The sequence below is a fragment of the Strix uralensis genome, chromosome 10 (assembly GCF_047716275.1).
Source record: "Strix uralensis isolate ZFMK-TIS-50842 chromosome 10, bStrUra1, whole genome shotgun sequence".
In the NCBI taxonomy this organism is placed as follows: Eukaryota; Metazoa; Chordata; class Aves; order Strigiformes; family Strigidae; genus Strix; species Strix uralensis.
The window spans coordinates 2,141,059-2,163,386 of NC_133981.1; positions in this window are offsets into that span (position 1 = coordinate 2,141,059).

Sequence of the window (22,328 nt, forward strand, 5' to 3'; positions counted from 1 at the left end):
GCTTGCTGGCAATATGCAGTATATAGTGACTACTTCCATTTTCCAATTCATGCTAAAGCCCTTTATGCTGCTCTATCGGTATATTGGAGTAGAAAACCATAGAATTCCTTATGAACCTAAACTGATTTATAATATCACATAAAAGGTGAAATAGGAGGGTTTTTCTGCTTTCACTATAAACCAGGCAAAAATTGTTAATTCAGACAAGTATTCCACTGGCTCTGTAAATAAATCCAAATCCCTCAATATAAAATGTAATGGATAGGTTGTTAATCCATTAGAAATAAAATAATTGTCTTTTTTTTTTGTATCCCTGACAGAAGTCTGAGGTTTGATAGATGTATGAGAATCATATAGTAGGAACTATTTTGCTCATCTGTATGTAAGTTGGTTGGGGAAAACGTGGTTAAAAAAATGTGCAGAGAAAAATAAAAGAGATTTGTGGCAAGATCAGGAAAGCAATGTTTCACATGGAAAAAAGAATGGGTATTGTCTACATTTGACAGTGGCTTCCAAATTACTCTCAACTTTGCCATGATAAAATTACTCAATTTCCCCCCAAAATAAAAATTCAAATCCTTTTTGAAGGCAATTTATTATCCCATAAAAAACCCCAACTAACAAAATCACGTTATTAGGACTTTCTTGGAAAAAAATGATTTTTTTATGAACTGTCATCAAAATGTATAATTTCAGGGGAAATACGAACAGGAGAAATCAAAGAACTGAGCGTTTTGAGTGAAGTAAGAGGAACTTTATGAAAATTTTCCCACAGTTTCTCTGAATCCCTGTGATCTATCCACGGTCGTCCACCCACCCTGAGTTTCTCATAATAAAGCAGCAGGTTTTGGAGCTGGCATGTGTATTAAGCTAACCTCTGCCACATATTCTGGCAGAAAAGGTGTTCTTCGTGGGAGAGGTGTGCTAAATTTTATATGTACCACCTGCATCGCCACCGCTTCTGCTCTTGAAAAGGGTCGGACAGAGCTGTGCATGTATCAGAATTGGTAACATTCCCAGAGCAAGAGCAAATCTGTCGTTATGAGATTTCATGTTTTTTGATGATTTTATCGTGCCTGCATGCAGTTCATTACCCGCATGTATATTAAAGGTAGTTTTCAGTGGTCCCTCTTTCCCTTGACTCTTCTCTAAGACCCACCACTAGCCCGCCGGGCATGTGAAGGCATATTTCAGGACTCCTGGATGGGTGCAGAAGCACGCGGTGCTTGGGGAAGGGTGGCCCATGTAGCTGATGGGGACGGCAGCATGAAACTGTGCAGTGGATCCGTGTGAGACACGCTCTTGCTTCAGTTGGGACTTTTAGACCAAGAAGGGCAAACAAGCCTCTTTTCTTTGGAGGTGATGGTGAAATTCATGGTGACTAATGAGACTGAATTTTCACCCTGCAAACATTTTAGAGGTTACAATCTCTTCTTGCAGGTGTCCTTTTTTTCCCACTAAAACTCTTATAGCCAGATTCCTCTGGGGGGTCTCCAGCTCCTACGTTAGACTCTTTCTTAATCAGAAGCTCCAAATCCTACTTCTGACTTCAGACAGTGTCTCATTTTTCAGCTGAGGATAGAGGGAAGCCTCCCTCTCCCCATATGCAGGGGCACAGGGATCCCTTCTCGGTCTCTGCAAAACTGCTGTTCTGAAGACATGAGACACCAGCCTCATTTAGAGACTCCAAATGAGTAATATTTGATCTCTCCCTGCTCCCACCCTCGTGAGAGCACTTATCTGCACATCTGGCAGCCCTGCTGCAGAGGCATAGCACCTTCCACCAACCTGGAAGACAGGAGCAAGGCAAGAGTCCATCCTTCCACCCGCACCTGTGCCCAGGGTGATTTCAGTGCTGCCAATGGTTATCGCATCTGCGCCTTCCACAGCTGATGCCCCAACTTCTTCACTTCCCCCTTCCCCTGCTCAAACCTGTCAGGAGAGGGGAGGGAAGACGCTTGAAAATTCCCTTTGAAATCTTGCCTGTGAGGCATGGATTTATCAAAGCAACGAGGTTGTGTGTGTGTGCACCAGCCCTGCCATCACATCAAAGGGAAGAACAAGAAGGAGTTTCAAAGGGGCGCCCTTGTTCCCCTTTCCCTATTTCTATGCGCGTACACACACATGCACACACATGCAAACACATATTTTCCTTACTTTAGTATCTACCAGGCTTCTGCCGGGGCTGCTCTGCACTGATGGGGGGGAGATACACGATCCTTCACCACAGTCGCAGCATTCTGTGGGTTAACCAGGTAAAACACTGCACCGATTCCTGCTGTCATCCTGGAGAATAACAAGACAGACAGATGCAGCTCGAAACAGTGGCTCAGAAATGGCCCCTTAAAAGGCCAGGATTACCCACAGAAGCATGTCAGCTCCTCGGCCAAAAGACAAGAGGGTGTTGTCGTTAGTACATGTGACAGCTGATAAAACAGCCTTTCCCATGTGCTCAATAAAAGCAACAGGCTCAGAGCCCCTTTCAACACCTTTATCCTGGCTGTCAGTTATGAAGCCTCCTGATACCGATAAGACACAAGTCAGGACAAATATTGCCCTGTTTTCTGAGGGGTGAAATAGTGGCGTATGCAGTGAAGTGACTCGAAGCCAGAGTGACAGGACGACAGAGCTCCAGTGGGCATTCATGGAGGGAGCCTGAGTTTCAGGCTCTGAGAGACAGATGTCTGGCCTAATTTATGGGCTCTGAGTCTCTCCATAGCTGGGATGAGGTGGACTCTGGGCTCAGCCCTTCTACCAGGTGATTGGGTCCCATTCTGCGTTAGCAGTGGGTGACAGAGAGACAGGGTGACTCCTGACCAACAAGGCAGTCAATGATACTAACATTAGGAAGCCACAGAGGCTATATTTGTAATACTAATATCATGCTCCCAGTCCTGATGGTGTTCTGCCTCTGGCAGCCTCCCTCACTCCTCCCGGAGCTGGGGCAGTGCTATGTCCATCCCCACACTGCTCCAGCAGTGGCGGGGGAGCATGGGAAGCAATTCATGGTCCCCCTCAGCCTTCTGCCCAAGCCCTCCTCCTCCATAGGAGCAAGGCATTGGTGCAGAGCTGCTGGATAGAAGGGGAGAACGGTGGGTGTGCTGGGAGGGAGAGGGCTCTGATAACCCCTGGGAGGGACTCCTCTGTGTCCTACCCCAAACTGGGCTCTGCACCACCTGCTGATCCACTGACTTAAAAGCATCAGGGTACTTAGTGCTGGTATGGCAAAAGGCTGAATTATGTTCAGGGCTCTAATCTCAGTCCATATGACTGTGCCGAGCTGGCTTCATCCAGCAGTGAAAGCCTTACACCTAACTGATAGCTGTGAAGCTGCAGGAGATCAGACTGTCCTGGCCAGCTGGTGCCCAGGGTATTTACCCAGGAGCTGCAGCCAGTGCCAGCAAGTGTCTCATATCCAAACGTGAGCAGAGAGATCAGCTTCAGGGTGGACGTTTCTGCAAAGCTGAAATCCCGTCCCTAATTGCAGTGGGATGTGCCCACAGAGAGGTGGTACACAAATCCTTAGAAAGATACTGTCTGCCCTGGAGAGCTCTGGCTCTCTTTAGAAGAGGTAGACAAAGTGCACTTCATTAAATGGGGCACTCAGCCTCGCAGCCGGTGACACAGGGTCACAGAAGAGGTATGTGACAGGATAGCAGGCCAAACCTCTCTGCCCTTAGCCTCGACCACAACTTCCCTGATGCTTTCTTTGATAATTTACTATCCCACTAGAAGAAATACAATTTTGTTTCCCTCCTGCTTTCCTACAGCTGGATACTTGCTGTGTTTGGAGATTTTCACCATGATTGTTTGGGGAAGCGCTGGTTTAAACTGTGTCTGCCCTGTGAACGATGCTTGGCTCAGCCTGAGCAGGGTCAGAAACACTGCTGAGAACCTCCTGCATGGCTTTGTCCCAGAAGCCCCACCGCGTGAGACTTAAAGGAGACAACACTGCCTTCCAGCCAGAGTATCTCCTGCTGGGGGCACAAGGAGGAATAAATGGGTACCACATGTCCTGTGTTCTGACTTTGAAGACTTCTCCCTGTGCACAGCAACTTTTCGCACTTTCCTGGGCAAATGGATAATGCCTAGGGTGAGTCAGATGTTCACATATCCTTTGCCCCAGCTTTCTCTACTAGAGCAAAAAGAAAGTATCTTTGGTAACTCCTTTGCTGCAACTCTGAAAGACCTAAATAGAGAGGGCATATATTGAGTTTTGATGGGTGGTAAAGTCTAGAGGGCCATAAGGCAAGGTCTACCTGAATTGTACCTGATCATGATTCTCTTTCCTGCTAGTGTACCAAAATGTTTCATGGATGATGGCTGGTGTGTCTGCAAATGTCTAGACATAGAAAGGCTGAAAAGCAGCAGCCAGTGGGGCTACTGCTGTCACTGCCAGATGACAGCGGCCAGGACCTTCCTCAGCTTTGCCCTGTGGCCTCTTGGTGAACCTACTTGCTCTGTTCTCCAGCCTCTTCAAAGTTTTTCACCCAGCTCATTAACTGGGCTTGATGAGGATGGTCTGGAACTGGTTTAATGAAGTAAAGAACTTTGCCTGTTAACCTGCACAGCATTTATGCTGCAAGAGAGTAAATGAGTCACATGTATTTGGGGCAGCACTGGACTTCAGTTCACAGAGACAGTTTTCTCTCCACTATACATAATGCTCATAGAAATTTATTGGTAGGTCCTCAAGAGACTCGGAGCATCTCAACAAAATCAGAGGCCTCTTTTTATAAATGTAGCTCATTTTTATTTTTACATGTTTGAGTGAATTTCCAGCTCATAAAACTGAAGACCTCCTCTTCAAAGTTCACACACTCACTAAAGCACAAGACTGCAGTTTCGTTCCCCTCAGGACTGAGAGGCTCAGACTCCTGCCTTTCCCATCCTTCATCACTCACTGCCACCTCTGTAACTCTGCTGATGAACATCAGTCCTGATCACTGGCCTTTCTGCTGCCTTCCTGGGACTGTCTCCTCTGCTGTGCTTAGTCCTGCCAGGCTGCAGGACTCTGTTGTGACTTGGACTGAAGGCACCAGCTGGGTTCCTAAACTGGGTCCAGTTCAGAGCGACTCCTTCGTACACAGAAGAGATTTTCAACCCTGAATAATTGAAAGAAGACCTGGCTCAGTGTGAGCAGGGACTGAGTAAGGCTTCCCAGAGTGGGAATAAGGAGAGGGTCAGGATGAGAAGTCTTGGGTAGCAATTCAGTAGCAATGAGCAGATGTTTGCCTTTAGGACCCAATGGTTTAGGTCTCTCCAGGGTTCATCATGGCATCTTACTCAGTTTCTGCCATGCCCATTATCTTCAAAAGACACAACTATCTGAGAATGCTCCTCTTCTCCTCAATCCTCATTTTTCTTCCCAGGTATGGGCATCCTCCCTTAAACTTCAAGCACCTCTCCTCAGACCTCAGTTTCCTAACTAAGATTATTTATTGATAGCCTCTTTCTTTTCTTTTTTCTTTTTCCCTTTTGGCTCCCTGGCTCATCAATTAACTGGAGAGGGTATTGATCGGTAATCGTGTCAGGTTTCCCAAAGCTTTCTGGGAAATGCGGCTGCTGCTGCTGCTTCAGATGATTGCATATGCTCTGTCTTTGATTCACAGAGCGCAGCTAGGGAGTATTCTCACTCAATGTGACTTAAACGAGCAATGAGCTCACAATTTACCCTTAGGTATTATTTGCAGCTCTCACTGGATGGGTGTTTGACATTAAAAAGAAAACAGAAGAAGCCAGAACCTAACAATTAATTCCCACTGAGCCAAATGGAAACTAAATTGGGGGTCTATGGCAGTCTGACATATGTTAGCTTATAGCACTAGGCTACCTGGTTGGAAGGATATTTGTGTCTGGCAAACTAAACTTACAGTAATAATATGATTTGTACCACAGTCCAATTTCACCCTCCTCCTTCTAAAGGCTCAGTAAATTATGTTCATGTCGGTGGCACTCTGTGCTGTAAAACCGCTGCTGTAATCCCTACTGGGTCTTCCAGTGCTAGCACAGCTCTTAAATTTGGAAATGATTTGCTTAAAGAGTTCAGCTATTGATTAATAAGGGATTCTTTCCTCAGTCTTCATCTGCTTTTCTACATAATGGATAATTCTGCTCTAGCAAGCCTGTAACTCCCAAGCCTGGGCTTGGGAAGATGGTGTTGGCCTGTTCAACATGTACATGAGCAGGTGCTCACCTCTTCTCCCCTGCTGGACCCCTATTGCTTGCAGCTGAGGAGTAAACAACATGACATTGCCTTGGCTTCTAGGATGATTTACACAGCCCTACAGCCCCCTATACATCTCTGGCCTGAAGGATGTAGTATCCATCTCACTGACAAATGCCAGTGTGTGTTTCAAAGCAGTTAAGGGTGGGTGGGTAACAGAGACGGCAACATTGACCTATGAGCAAATAGCCTGAGGAAGAGCTGCTTTATATATCTGAATACAGCAGATATTTCACCAGGGTCTCACTTGCATTATGCAGCGATCAGCTCCCTCTTGCTCACTACTACATCAAGAAGTTCAGTGGCTGGGCTGGACTCTTCAGCGGTGCTCCAGGGAGGGCTGGGCTGCCCAGCAATGAAGGGAGGTCTGGGACACCGGAGAGTCATGATGGCTAGTCCATAAAAACATCCATTCCCCCAGACAGTCTGGAGTTCCTGCTGTCTCTGGCTGGTAGGTGGTGTGATGCTGCAGAAGGGGACTGAGGAGAAGATGCAATCTTTTGAATGCCAGTGTTTTGGCAGGTAGAAGAGTAATTGCTCTGTGTGCTCCTACCCAGCCTGTCTTCTGCCAACAGGAGAGCTTCCTGAAGTCTCTCCTCACCCGTGTTCCTTGCTAAACATCCCCTGAGTTTCCCCAAAGTTGATCACAAATTAGTGAGAGAGAAATTGTTCCTACTGATTTAGGATGAGACCTTGCCCCATAGTCCTGTGTCTGAGACCAAGCTTCTTGCTCTTCAATAAGCCGCTTTACCAACAGGGACTGTTCAAGCTACTCAGACTTGGGTCTTTAACCCCTTACATAAAACTTCAGGGAGCATTAGCTTGAAATAAGCTGCTGTCAACCTTTGTGTGATGTTTCCACCCTGAAGGGTCAGAAAGAGGAATGGGAAAGGGCTGCAGGAGGGGCTGGAGGGGTTTGGAGGGTCTCATCCACAGTGAAAGCAGAGAGGTTGACATGGGACCTAGATATTTTGCTCACACTATCCCATCTCTCCATTCTCCTGTGTTTGTGGTATTGCCTCCAAGGGAAGGTGAGCTCTTTGCTCAAGTCCAGGCCTAATTTCATACTTCAGTGGGAGTACTAAAAAGCTTGTCAGATGAGCCTTGCTTTCATAACACCCCCTGCAAGCATATGTCCAGCACACACGCAGACACACAGGCAAACACAAAGTACTTTGTACTATACAACTTCCACCACTGTTTTTTTCTCACTGTTTGTACATTTACCTGCTTTCAGTGCAGCATCCCGGCATGTGTTGTGTATCTCACAGTAACCGTCGTACGCGTGCACCCACATGGATTATGCATGCATCAGATCTTCACAATTCCCTTGTTGCGCCTGGCACAAGTTCAAATGAGTTGAATTGGAAAGCAATGGCTTTTTCCCCTCTCATCACTACATGTAAATCTTCATCAGGTTGGTGACTTTCCAGCATATCACACCCACTGTTTGTGTTTTGTTTTGTTAATCTATTAGCTCAGCAGATAATAAATCAGTCTTAGGAAAAGTTAGCACTTTGATGATGCTATTCTTTCTCACAGAGCACTTTTTTTTATTAAGGTGACTAGTATTTCTTTCCATGAAGAGTCAGCATGTGAATTTTCTAGGCACCAGCAGAGCATCTTCTGTAATTCCACACGCTAAGCATCTTCACCAGCCTGTCAGCTGCTGCTTCTGACTGCTTCTCTTGTGCTACGGACTTTCACACTGCTCTGGGAAAGCTTCTCAGCCCAAAGATGCCACCTGCTTCCTTGTGAACTGCTTCAAAATCGCTTTTGAGCCCATCCTGTAGGGAGAGTGGTTGTTGTGGGAGATGAACCAACATAGAGGGTTAGAGACTTTAAAAGTGCCAATTGAATGCGGAGTCTCCTGATGAGGTGGGTTTGATTTGGGCTGTTCTAACTGTGAAGGTTAACCCTTGGTTTTCAGACCTGATGCCATGTTCAGCCATTATTTCCCAACGTTTGGAGCTGCTGTCAGCAGGTTGAAAGGTGGTTTGAACAAAGAACTGAGTTCCAGCAAATAAGATAACAGAAGGTTAAAACTCAGCCCACGTAAAAATTTAGTCCTTAATTTTAAGACAAAAGCAGAATCATATTAAGAAGCTAAGCTGAAGAAGTGGCTTTATTCTTCATAGCATCCTCATATATATGCTGAAATGTATTCCTTTCCCATCAATCACAGTAAAGAGCATATTTGCTTAAAGTAGTTGTGAATGAAAGAGATGTGATGAAATCACTGTCAATGGTCAGGCTGGGAATTCATCAAGATGTCTACTGATCCTCTTAAAAACGTATCATTGCCTGTTGAATTGTGGAGCCTAATGGAAGGAAAATTAGTCGACAAAGTTGGTTTTATTTTCCCAGAGTTATAGACTTCATCGTATTTCCAATTCGCTGCTAAACAAAGCTATGAGCCTACCTTTTGTTCAATTCGAAGCATTTAATGACTTCATAAAAAAAAACAGGCTGTTGAAATTTATATCCATAAGTTGTCATCTTTGCCTTATTTTCAATTTTCCTGTGAAGTTATTAAAACATTATGTGATCGTAATATATTTATGGGGAGGGGGAAATGAGGTGTAACTCTGACTGAGGCACAATGATTTGTTAAGAACGGTAAAACACCGAGTGCCACTGACTTGTACAGGGGAAGATATGTGTGTGTATGTCTATACACTGAGTGGAGTTTTGAGTACATATATTCCATACTTGTTGCACAGAGTTTCTATTCTCCCAACCTGCATAAATATTAATGAGACTCAAAGGTATCAAACTCTGCTCAACAAGTTGAACTTAGACTCCCTCCTGCCTTTGAACTGCTTTGCCTTTTTCTTTTGGATACCGCATGACAGAGGACAGGAGTTTTGGAGCAAACTTGATGGTAGTGTTTTGCTGCTAACAAGCACAGAGCCCATTATTATTCCCTATGCCTTTATTCACAGGGGAGAAGAAAAGAAAACAATTAATGGACATAAGTAGATTTCTAGGTTTCTGTTCTGCTCTGTTTTCTGTTAGGTTATAGTGCACCTTCCTTGTGATATCTGAACTTTTGGCCTGTTTTGTCAGCTGGGTGCAGAGCCAAACTTACCTTTGTATGTAGGATGCTGAGCACGTTAACTGGCCAAAAATGCAGTCCTGCTTTCACCCCAGTGTGGCAATGTTTTGAACATATTAATCATTTTAGGGAAAAATTGGATCTGGTAACCCGTTGTCTTGAGCAGTGCTACTCCAGTCTCCAGCGGTCGAGAAATGGTCCAATCAAACTGATGGCATGTCAATATGAGTGATAGGAGGCGTATGTTTCTGTGTGCTAAAAGCAGCACAACACATTGCAAGGAATAGGAAACTGGAGCGGTTCCGACAGAGTCACATATGGCTTCACATATATAATGTGCAAATTCATCAGTCAAAAATATTGAAACACTTCATAAGGGTGAAGCTCTGCTCCTACAAGGGCTGCGATCCCACAGACTTAAGGGGAGCAGAGTGAAATCAGTGCCAAGTGCTTGCAAAATCCTCCCACAATAACGTTTTCCAAGGTGGTCACATGTGAGCAACTCTCATCTTGGGAGACCGGGATTCATATCTGGCTTTAGTCATATCCAGCTGAGTGATTTCACCCATCTTCCTCTGTCATCTACATAACATATCCAACTACCCTGGATCAGGAGAAGCTGTCCATGCTCAAGCAGACTTGTGATAGCAAAGGAACTTGAAAGACAAGTGCCTCACCCTATATCTGTTAGAAGTTGAGGAGAGGGGGCTTCATCGTGGCTATATGGGTTGGTGGACTATAACATCCTGCTGGTCAGGAGACAAGACTTTTGGCAGGGTACCCTAGAGCTGGTGTAAGGGATGCCAAAGGTTGTTGAAAGTGAGCACAGAGGAGTATAGGCAGAGTTAAGCCTCTGTGCCCAGAACAAGACCATTCCAGTTCAGGAATGAGAATCCTTGGCAGAGCTGTTTGGGGAATCCAGCAAGGCATCTGCCCTCAGGATTCTTGTCTCCAGTCTGCACTCCTTGGCTCTTTCAGGGTTGCTACATCCACTCATCAAAAAGAAGATGCAAAGAAAATATATGCAGGAATTTTTCCCTGCTAGGTGCATCCCAGTGCCATTAAGCTTCACATTTGCACATCCAAACATCTCTCCAGCACCAACAAATGAGTGTCTGGGCCCACCAAAAGCGTATGTTTGTCTTTCTGGGACCAGCACATACTTTGCAAGGCTTATTTCGGTTGCTAATTTTGGGTTGACAAGATGCATGGGGCTTCAGAGTGCAGCTCACTGCACAGACTGTGCTGAACTGACAGGACGGATACGCGGGGCCATTTGCTGGCACATGGAAGAAACAAGGAAAAGCATTAGCTACATTAGAACTATTTAACATAACCCTGAGAGTCCTTCTTACAGACAGCTCTGCTCCTGCTGACTCTAACTGTATAATGCTAGAGCAGAAAGCCAGGCCCAGCATGGCTGGTAGGAGAGGGGTTTAATTATTTTCATTCTCCATTTTAATTTCAGCCTTCCTAGTAATTTGTGTTGCCTTTGTTACTAGAACAAGGGAGACAAAAGATATTTGTCTTGTAGATTCCTTTAAAAAGCAGTTCTTGTGCTAGTGAAAGCAGCCTGCCTGACAAGCTGCTAAAACCAAACCCCACAAATCCACACAGGTTCAGCACGAAGCACAGACCCAGGGTGACTCTTTTGGACCACAACCCTCTGAGGGCAAGAAAGGGACGCAGTCCTCTGGACCAGTCCTTAGTCTGTTTGATGGGGTTGCCAACAGCAAGGTCAACACAAGCCTAGCCTCAGGCATGTATTATTTGCTGTTATAGACTATTCCCTGGCAGGAGCTGAGCTGGACCACTAACCTCTTCCCCCTGGATCACCAAAGATGCTTTTGATGGAATTAGCTCATGGTGATGGCCACAGCAGCTGATTTGGAGGCAGGAGTTGTGGAGTGAATAACTCTGTTCTGTTACTGAGCCTTCGTGCTTGATAAAACTGTGTGTCAAAAAGGGAAGAAAATCGCTAGCACTAATGGAAGGGTGGATTGTCTGAGACAGTTCCAGACACCCAGGAGACCATCATATTTTCCTGTTGGAGTTAAACTGATGGGTGTTGTTTCAGACTACACACATGGGAATGCTCTTTATTTTAATTTCCAGCTCAGAAAGCTTGTGCCCACCATTTTCTCATTGGGAAATCACACTGTTTTCTGTACCTGCTTATCATAACGTAAGAGCCTGATGGCATAGCATAGCTTTTGTTCCAAACTGCTTGTGAACTTAAGAGTAGCAACTACAAAACACTGTGGTATGTCTACGTCCACCACCAGGAATCCGTGTGCCCTTTCTGCCTGTCCTCTGACCTGGCCATAAACAAACAGGCGACTTTCCAGAAAACCATATTAACACGTAATTCTTCCTTCAAAGATACTGGAGTACAGGAGTCACCAGGCCTTTCTCAGAGCTAGAACCACATCTGGGGGCAGGGAGGAAAATAGGTAGGTCTTTGTCATTAGCTGTCAAAATTGGGACAAAGGAGGCTGGGCATTTGGAGTAAGAGGTCATATAAGAATCCAGGTGCATATAGGTGAATTTACCTGTACCAGAAAAAAAAAAAAAAAAAAAAAAAAGAGAAGGTCCATCAGAATTGTTCAGAGATGGATCTCTTTTTTTAGAAAATATGAGGGTTTTAACGCAGAGAGTACAGCATTAGTCTGTTGAGGGAGACAAAATATGGTTGTATACATTAAAAATATTGAATATGGCTGGCTACTGCATGGATACACACAGCTGATGTAGTCAGAATACATTCATTATTCTGGAAACACAGGCAGATTTTGTGCTTTGCTGCAATTTGCTGATGCTCTGCTTTTCATTCCATTTGAACCTGTTTCCCTTCATGTTAAATATTTTTTGAGTAGACTTGGCTCTGGTGTTTTTAATGCCCTTAGCAGAGTTTGGAGGTCACTGTAGCAGAGCAACTGGTGAAGACAGCAGAATTCCAGCAGCAATTGAACTGCTTCCATGAACTGCTCTTCGTTGTGTCCTCTGGACATCTGTTGTGCTTCCTTAATGGGGACTGTTGGCTTTTCTCCTCAGGAACCGAGCTAAATATTCTCGAGTTCAAAAATACTCTGAAGTGATGATTAAGTCAGATCTAAACACAGATAACAACACAAGCACCAAATAGTTTGCAATGTTTTGCAGCTCTTAACATTAGTGTATACCTACACCAGCAAAGAGGAAACTCTACTGATTATCGACTGAAATTCCCTTTGCACTTCTTAAACAGAGTGAGTTTCACATAACCGTAAATCCTCTCAGTCCCAGGTGACAATGAGGAGGAAAAAGTGTTGGCAAAGGGCAAGTGAGAGGAAGTTGGAAGGCTGTGGTGGGCAGGAGGTTTCTGTAGCATGGTGGAGCAGCTGTTTGCAGCACAGGCAAGGGCAAAAACTGGCTCTAGCTTGACTGCAAAAGGCAGAGCCTCTTTCGAGCAAAGCAGCATGAACACCAGGGCAAAAAAGTCTTCTTGGTGAGGCCCCAGCAACAGCAGGTCAGTGCATAAAGATGCTGGGTCAAACAGCAGCCATGGAGCCCCTATTCCACAGCCATGTCAGATGCGACCAGCCAAGACCTTTGTGTCTCTTGATACAATGGGAATGTTGCAGGAACATGGTGATTTTGTGTGGCATCTTCTGTACATACCCTGAGTCAGGCAAGAGGTAGTTTCTGGGGAAAGGACATTACTAACAGTGCTTTCCAGAAGTTTCCAGCAGCTCTCCGAGAGAGCAAGTTGGTCTTTCACAGGAATTTTCTGCTTGAAAACGTTAGAGGGTTTTTTTCCCTATACCGTGCTGCAGGCTCCTGCATGTTATGTTGTCATACTTGGCAGGAGGATGAGGGGTAAGGAAGTGTTAAGTTATAATGTAAATTGAGTTTATTGCTGTCTGGCAGAATATTTTGGCAGCCTTTTGTGACAAAGCCTCTGCCACAAACACTTTTTTGCGTTTGGAACCAGGTCAAACCGTTAATCTGGGTGTCTGCAGGGACATGTACAATACTACAGCAGCTCCTACTGTCAGAAGATGGATGCAACCCTGGCTTCCCTCTGAACGCACTCGCTTCCGACAGTCTTAGATCGACAGGTTTTGTGAGCAGGAAAGGTTATTGGGGTGGGAGGAAATGACTGATTCAAAAGGTTCTGCGATAAACAGCTGTTCAAACCACAATGTTTCCAGTTTCTCAGTGTTTCAGGACAGGCACACCACATCTTTCTTGAGTCCATCAAAACCGTATCACAGATAGTTCCTAATCTGCCAATCAGCTAACTTCAAAGCTATGGAGGAAATCTACCCCAGTCTGGCCTTTAGTAGTTCACATTTGGGACTCCTGTTGCCATAAGTCAAGTTTTGTGTCACAGACCATCACAGAAAGCCCTAATGATGTGATACCTGCAGGGCACAAGGGGAGGTTGGCAGGTGGGTCTATCAGGAGGAAGGACTCATCCCACGTGTCCTCCTGGAAGGGCCTTCCAGTTCATTGTGTCTCTGTAGTATCAGGTGAAAACATCCATTAGGTTATAATGAGTGTTTCTGTCATGATCCATTCTTTGTTATTTCAGCTGAGGAAGGAAGGGAGAGAAGGATGGTAGTGAACTGCACTTCTTTTCTTTCTCTGGTCCCATGATAGTACCAGTTAAAATTAATGGGGCTATTGTGCATGTGCAAGCATAGGAGAGGATTTATTTGACAGAGCTGTAGATGGAAGGGTTAACTATATGCCTAAAATGGCTCCACTACTCAAATATTTTCTTGGAAAGCTTTGAAATGGTAAGCCTTTGTAGTTCGTTTTTTTTTTTTTTTTTAATTAACATTGATCATTGGCTGTACCAATTAATGCAATTACTTGGTCCAAAATAAAGCATCCTATCAGATCTGTATCATATGCTAGTCCTCTCAGAAAAACAATTTGGGCAGAGCAGACTGAAGAAATGGATTAGCCAAAGAAAACATTTCTGTTCAAAGAAATTATCATTTGGGGTTTTTTTTAGAAGAAATGGTACATTGCCTGCATGCAGAGTCATAACCCATTTCCTTTTCAATAGGAACTAAATATGTTTAATCACTGAGCTGTCATATTAACTATCTATTATTTTTATTCAGAAAAACATGAAGGAAACAAATATTAAAATCTAGGAAATTGGCTCAATATTGACATTTTCTCTTGGAAAACAGGTAGGATTTGAAGTTTTAGCAACTTTGGAATGCCATGCATTCACGTCTGATTTTTCCAGTTAACGTCAGTGATCAGAGAAGTTTACAGGCACTGTTAGTTCCCTGGTTTTGCATCCAAAGGATACATTGGAAAACAGAGACATGACCTGAGTGTAACCTCCCTCTGATCTATAAGCTATATTAATATGACTGTGGGTGGTGGGGATTTGGATACGTGGATCCAATATTTTTTTCTCTAAAGTGTTAATCCTTTACTTGGAACGTGCATACAAAAGACTTGGCTTTTCAGGACCAGATCATATGTTTTCCAGGCCAGTGGATGCCTTCACAGATCTACTGGTGGGAATTTGTTACCATCAAACCCAAAATGAGAGCTTAATTTTGGTTTTGCCTGAGGGCCAAACCTTTTTCACAGTTCCAATCCACATCTAAATACCAGCACTTTGATCTTCCCTGCTTCATGGACTCTACTCTTTTATCCTTAAAAGAGATTCAGCCAGATTTGTGGTGGAGATTACACCTCTACTTTGTACCTCTACTTGCCCAAGCATCAAAACTCACCATGTCCCACCGGTACCCTCTCGCTGGGTGGTGGAGACCATCCTGGGAGAGTGTTCCATCCCAGCCATGTGAGACAGTGCCCTCCAGACAAACTCAGTGACAGCAGCAAAACAGAAGTGAGGAGAGAGATCTCCAGCTTCAACCTCCACCCAGCATTTCCCAGGCTCTGGAGGGCTCACTGGCTTGTCCCACCATGATGCCACACACCTTCTGAATGTCCCTCCAGCACAATAAGCAAAGCGTGCTCCTATCTCTGCACCTAACACAATGCAATAGACCTTCTCCAGAGCTGTCCCCTCCTGCTGCTCCTCTTCCACCACTGACAATGGACTGGCTTCTTCCCGGGCTTTGCCAGACACCAGTCATCTTGCTGCAGCTTCTCCCGGACATGTGCCTGCTTGATGTGGTTACCCCTGTGACCAGCTGGGGAAGCCCAGCAACATTTTTCAGACCAGCACAGTGGTTTTCGTGCCAGAACGCCACATCAGGTCAAGTGAAACACTTTGCAGATGTTGGCAAAATGGTGGGGGAGGGAAAAAAAATAGTTTCCCTCTTCCTCACTCCAGTTCTTCCTCAAAATGCTAATTTAAAAAGAAAAATTCTATGTTTTATGTATTCTTTTTACTGGTTTTAAAACGTTAAATAAAGCTGAAAAAACCCAAAGTGAAATATTACTTTGCATGTTAACTTTTCTCTTCACCAAAGTGGCTAAGAGAAGGAGGGGCTTGGGGTGTATCTCCCACACCTGTTTTATATTCTTTACTATTGTCAGTGTGTTGAAATATCATTTTTTCCCACTGATCTTTAAAGATCACTTGAGCAATCCGTACCCAGGGCTTTGGCATGGGACATAAAAAGATGAATCTGAGGGGTTAACTGCAGCCCCTTTTCTAGGTCATCCCTCTGGGGCATGAGGCACAGAGGAATTGTTTGACTTCTGTCAAACCTGCCTTTGCATCCAAAGAGAATCACAGAAGGAGCCCAGAAAAGAGGTGGACTTTGTGCTGTGGGGCATTTGCAAGCAGATGAATGGTGCCAGGCCTAGAGGACAGAAAATTAGGGCATGCACTTGGCAAAAGGACTGCAACACAGAAAACAGATGGCACCAGTTTCTCTGGAAATCTCTGGGGCCCCTGAGGAGTCCCAGGCTGCTGCGTGAATCCTCCAGCAGCCACCGCCTCCAGGGGATGGGAGCTGGGATCTTTAAAAGAATCAAAGCAAATTGAGGGTTAAAATCAGTGGAAATTCAGTGCGAAGCAGATGCCTTTGGGGCTGCCTGCTGGCTATATGAGATCTAGATTTAATAGTTAGGAAATCCCCAGAGCACTGACCAGGCTGTGCTCTCCCTTGGGTATATATAAGTTGCAAAAGTGCGTGTCAGCAGCCACCCTCAATACCTGCACCACACCCTAAGAGAGAGCTTAAAAGTGGGTCACAGCTCACTGTAATGTCAACTCTTTCTTCTCAGGTGCATCAGGGCGCTCTTTCATGTGCTACTGAGGCAGGAGCAGCAATTCTTGAGCCTCTGTGATCGCGCAGTACCTGCTCTGGGGACTCTGGAGAGCTGGAGGCTGCTGCCTCCCGCATGTCCGGGCATACAGAGCTTGGGTGTCAGTGGGTGTATTGGGTGTCTTGTCTTGCAGGTTTTAGGATGCCTTTCCACGCTCCTCAGCACTGCCCAGTGCCCAGCGCTGCTGCTCACAGAGCAACCCTGGGCTGCTTTATTTTCCATGTCCTGGCTGTACTTTTATCTCTCTGCCCTCATCAGGTGCTTCCTGGCTCCAGCACATGTGTTTTCCCGTGGGAAAATGCACTTTTTCTTAGCAACAAAAGCAAGGCCTGAGATAAACCATCTCAGTACAGCGAGATTAACAGGGAGGTTGAGAGAAAATAAATGTGTGGTCATCACCTAGTGTCAGAAGCTTCAAACAGATAGGAAGTTGAATGCTCCATTCACCATTTTTCTAGATGAGAGGCAAAAAAGCCAGAAGAAATCGCGGTTGTCTGTTACTTGACGAAATGAGTTCTTCATCTCATCCCTTCGTACCTGCAGCGAATGGATAAGACTGGGAGCTTCCCCTTCATCTCTAGACTGAAATCCCACCCACTTCCTTTGAATATCACCAGGGCCACTGCTCTTAATAGTTCTCAGTTTTCTGCCCTGAGAATATGGAAATTTGACCATCACCTACACTGCATCCCTGTATGATTACAGCCAAGGGCTGAAATAAGCAGCCAGTGAATGAGAGATGGTGTCATGGAAGCTCACTGGAAAATAAGGCAAATTTACCTGTTCTCACATGACAAAAGAATGGAGCAAGTGTGAACATTTTCCATTGAAAGTGGCTTTCTGAAACAAACAGCACCCAAATAATTCCATTCACAGGAAATATCTGCTTCTGATGGAAAATGACAGTTTTTCAGACAGAGAAATACATAAAAATGTCATATGTCAAAATACATCAAAGATATTTTGGCTGAACTAAAACTGAGGTGGGGTTGTTTGCAAAAATTCAAGCAGGGAGAAGTTAGACTTCTCTGACTCTGTTCCTGAATAACACCTAGCTCTCCTACAGCTGGCTTCATCCACAGTGGGTGTAATACTGTATCCTCTCCTTTCTACACACAGGAAAAAAGCTGAGATCTCTGAGTGATGGCCTTGAGTATTCTGGATAAAGTCGTTATCATTCAGTCAGCTCTCTGAGAGCCTTCAGCCCCAGTGAGATCGGCTGGCATCTCTTTCTCACTCTACAGACAATCAGCACTGTAGGCATGAGGATTATCTCACCGAAGAAACACTTTTATTGGGCACACTGCTCATAGTAAATCTCGCAAGTGCTGCCCTTTTTTTTTTTTCCCCAGGTACCGTCACACATTGATCATTCAATGCCCGTGTGTGTCAGTGTGGAGGCAGACAGAGCTCATAGGGGAGCCCCTGTGTGATGCTGAACCACCGAGGTTTCTTCTCTCCCCCTCCACGCCAGCCCCATGGGGCAGAGCTGTGCTCAGCACCACCCCCAACCTCAGCCCTCTCCGAGGGGGCCTTTGGAGATGGGAACCAACAGGAGGGATGCTCTGGGTTTCTCCAGGAAACCTGGCAAATAGCACAGGATGAATGTGAGCTGGAAAAATCTGTTTACTGCAATGCACTCGTACAGCTGGAAGGATGGAGCTGCTATTTCAAGCAGACCTTTCTGTAAGTGTAAAGGGGCATTTCAAAATGCATTTTGAACACAGAAATGGAAGGGCTCTGCTCTGGCTCATTTTCACCTGTGCTGTGTCATCTCTTAAGTGGCCCCAATTTACCAGACACCAGCAGGAAATTTAGTTTGTGAATGCAACTCCTGCAGTTGCATATGCCAGTTAGCCACACAATGGCCAGCAGGACTGCTTTAAATACCTTGGAGTGTAATTCTAACCATGACTGATACCAATAACAAAAACTGCCCTGGATATCATCTCAACCATCAGCGAGCACAGGATTCCTAGTTTGAGGCAGGGTGAGTTATGACACAGTAGGTTCATCACAGCTACAGAAATCCTCCTCAAAGCAGTGAATTGTTCCATTCTTCATACACAAAGGAAATAAACTTACACTGAAGCCCCAGTAGTTTGTCCAGGGTTCCTCTCTTAATATCTCCGCTGTATAACACCTGACAAGAGCTTCCCAAGTGGCTGCCTACAGAAAAAAAGAGAGGATACATCAGCAAGGACATACCGACAGCTCCACAGATGGGTACTTGGATGCAGCCCTAAAGATTAGAGCAATAGCATCATCCATAGTCGACTAGAATTTCTCATTCACTGGCAATAAATATTGGATTATTTATTTTGCATCATGACTGCCTTCTCCTTTCCTCTCCTTTCTTTTTTTTTCTTTCTGTATGGTAAGGAAAGAGCATATGATGAGTGTGGTATATTATAACTGAATATTAATCTCTTCTATTCAGTCAGTGCATGCATTCATTTATATGGATGATTTGCTAGTTTTGTTTGAATACACACACACAAATTTAACAGTGAGTTTTATTATGAAAAATGCCATCAAATTAACTCTTTTAAAAGAAGCCAATATTATTGGCAAGAATTGCATTTTATTTTCTTTGTAAATGTGCTGCTTCCTTAGACATTAATTTCTTTGGAAATCCAGTACTTTTCCAAACGCAAAGACACTGGTGATGAGCAACTGTCATTCCCACATTAAAAAGCAAAACCAAGCCTTGATCTTTCTACAGCAGATTAGGGAGTGAGATAAAAATGAGATGAAAGCCTCAAATGTCTGTTCCACTAGGTTCGAGGCATTCTTTTTGTTTTAGTTCCGCACTCTGCCTCTTTAATTCCCCCTGGCTCAAATGCCAATTTTCTGCTATGTTGGCATGACTGCCGAAGAATTGCTTCTGTTAATAAACTGCACAAAATAGCTGAGCAATTAGGCAATTAAACTGTTTTAAATTTAATTTAAAACCCTGGCATTTTGCTAGGAGTACTTTTTTTCTTCTTTAATCCCATCTTTTTTGTGTGGTGGGAGGTAAAGGGCAAGTTGGGAGGGTGGGAAGGCAGCGTGGTGATGAGGGAAGAGCCTGGTGTGATCAGAGTTTACTCAGGCTCCTGCTGCAGATAAGCACAAGGGCTGTCTGCTTTGGGGAGCACATTTCAGCCCTTGTCCCTTATTAGAACAAGTCATTTTTTCCCAAACATTTAACACACAAACAAGCTTAATCTGATTTCTGTCCTGATCCCAGATGGGTATCAGGGCTTGTAAGCAAATGATTTCAAGAGCTGCCTACCTGCTCTTGTCTGCTAATTCAAAATAAAAAAAGAGTAGTGGAGAAAACACAGGAATTGGTATGCCTGGGGGTGAGCAACCTGTTCTGCTCATCACTGCGTGTTCCCACTGCATTCAAGGGCGCTTCTCCAAGTTACCTGAACCGTATGAAACTTTGTCCTTTGAGCTTATTTGACCTGTACTTACAGAGATGCCTTTTTTGCTGCAGATCAAGTTTGCATTTTGATAAATGCTCTCTCGCTGACTTGCTGTCAATGATGACACAGGGATTTACACCGGGCCTAAGTGGAGAATGGTGAGGGGGCTTCTTCCATCATGGCACAGCTGCATCCCCAAGCCCATCATCGACTGCCTTGCTCCACTGTCACCCAAAGCCCCTTCAGGGTCGCTCACATGGTGCTGGCCAAGCTCTGGCAGCCCACCTCCATCTTGCTACGTCCCTCCCCAACCCAGCCATCTCCCCTGGGCCACCATCCAACATCTGTGCACGTTCCTCTGTTCTGATCCACAGTTCCAACCCATCCTGTTCATGGACCCAAGCAAAGTTCTCCCAATAATCATAAATCTTCCATTGCACAGCAACTGCTCTTCTACCCTCACTGCACCGTGCACCTCAGCTGACCCACAACTCTACCGCTCCTAAGTTTTTCAGAGCAATCTGTCCTCTTTACTTCTCAATGCATTAAATCTCTTTTCTTAGCATAATGACTGGAAGAAACAAAACATTTTCCTCAGTGCCCTGCTAAAACTTTCCCCTAATAAAAACTCACCGTGTTTTCTGAGCCTTTTTGAACTATCTACATTTGGACAAATGATGCCACAGCTAAGCAAAATATAGCACAATGTTGTATACCCTGCAGTGCTGACTGTCTCCTCGAGGAAAGTTCTGATTTCCATGGTCACGTAATGGCTATTTTTAGTGAACCAGTCATTCTTGTTATTTTCCTAGTCTTTGAAATCAAAAATAATGAAAAAAAAAAATTAAAAGGATTCTTCTAAAGGTTACAGTAGTCACATACTGTTTGCGAAATTCGAACTGCAACTTCCCCCTCTGAGCTAATTTGGGGATATCAACATTAACAATATTCACGTCATCATTGCAGTCAGGCTCACATCATTTCCACTTAGTGCACCACTGGGACCAATCCTCTGGTAGTTGGGGAAATGTGCTATGAGTTAATTCATTATTCCAGGTACAATTCTATGCTTAATCGAGATCTCCTGTTCTGCACAATGAACTCACTTGTTACCCTGAGAACAGACAAGTAGGTCCCAGGAAGTTCCTCGCTGCAGACCCGGGTATCTCCACACCTTTGTGGTGCAGCGCAGGCGGTGCCAGGGCGTTCATAGAGACACAAGGGCTGGAGGTACGGGATGACTTGGAGAAGTGAGGTGTGCCATGGAAACAGGCTACTCCTGGCAGTGTTTTAGAGCAATGCAGAGAATCAGGGCAGCAGCAAGACTTTAATTTTCTGCTTTTTGGACCTCACAGAGCACCATTTCAAAACCTTTTTTGTCTCCATGTGTTAGCATAGATTGCAATATTAATTTCTGTCCTCTCCTCCCTCCTGACATTGACTTTCCACCACTAGCCCTTTGTCTGTCCAGTCCATTTTGACAGCAGGGTCTTCACAACAGCATCTCTCTCTCTGTGTGTTTATACAGTGCCCAGCATGAAGGGAAACTGATTTTTTCCTGGACCTTTAGCTGCTACTGTAATGCACATAATAATAATATTACATCCTTAAACTATCTGTCCTGTTTCAATGCATCTGACAACCTTAGGAAAAAAGGAGGTAGGTGTTATGCATATGTGAACAAGCTCTAACGTCAAGTGGACAACACATAATTCCAGATCATCTTCTGAGTGTCACAAAAAACCAAACTGTCACAGGCATGACATAGGGAAGGATAATTAAGATAATGGGTTGGTCAGTATGTTTGTACATCGCTTAGCAGCCATCAACAGAATTACTGTTCAAGGCAGACCCCAGATCACTCCTGAAGCCTCCTTGCTAGCAACATGTAGCCAGGACTTCAGAATAAGAGAGTCTAGGCTTTACCATTGTACATATGACAAGATTTTCAGACACCGTAACTCTTAGAAGAGAAGCATCAGCAGTGGCTCGCGGGTGGAAGGTGACAACAGTTCCCCATGGGGGACCAGCACCTTGCTGGGCTGGACTGGACACACAGCTGCACCCTTGGGCACAGTTAATGATGCCGTCCTCAGTGATTAGTACTGTTTTATTTCTACCAAGCTTCAGGATTATCCAGCAGGGCCTTTCTTTTGGTCAGCAGACTCAGCTCTGAAGTGGTTCAAGAGCCACTTGTTGATCATGAACTGCACATTGGACACTTCTTCTTCATTGTGTAACGTAGTGACTAAAGGATGTCCCAGGAGTTTGGTTGTTTATTGTAGTTCCTACAAATACCAGCAGAGGTTGTACTGAAATGTAAGATAAACACATATGCAAATAATACATTGACTCAGATTCAGTCACGATG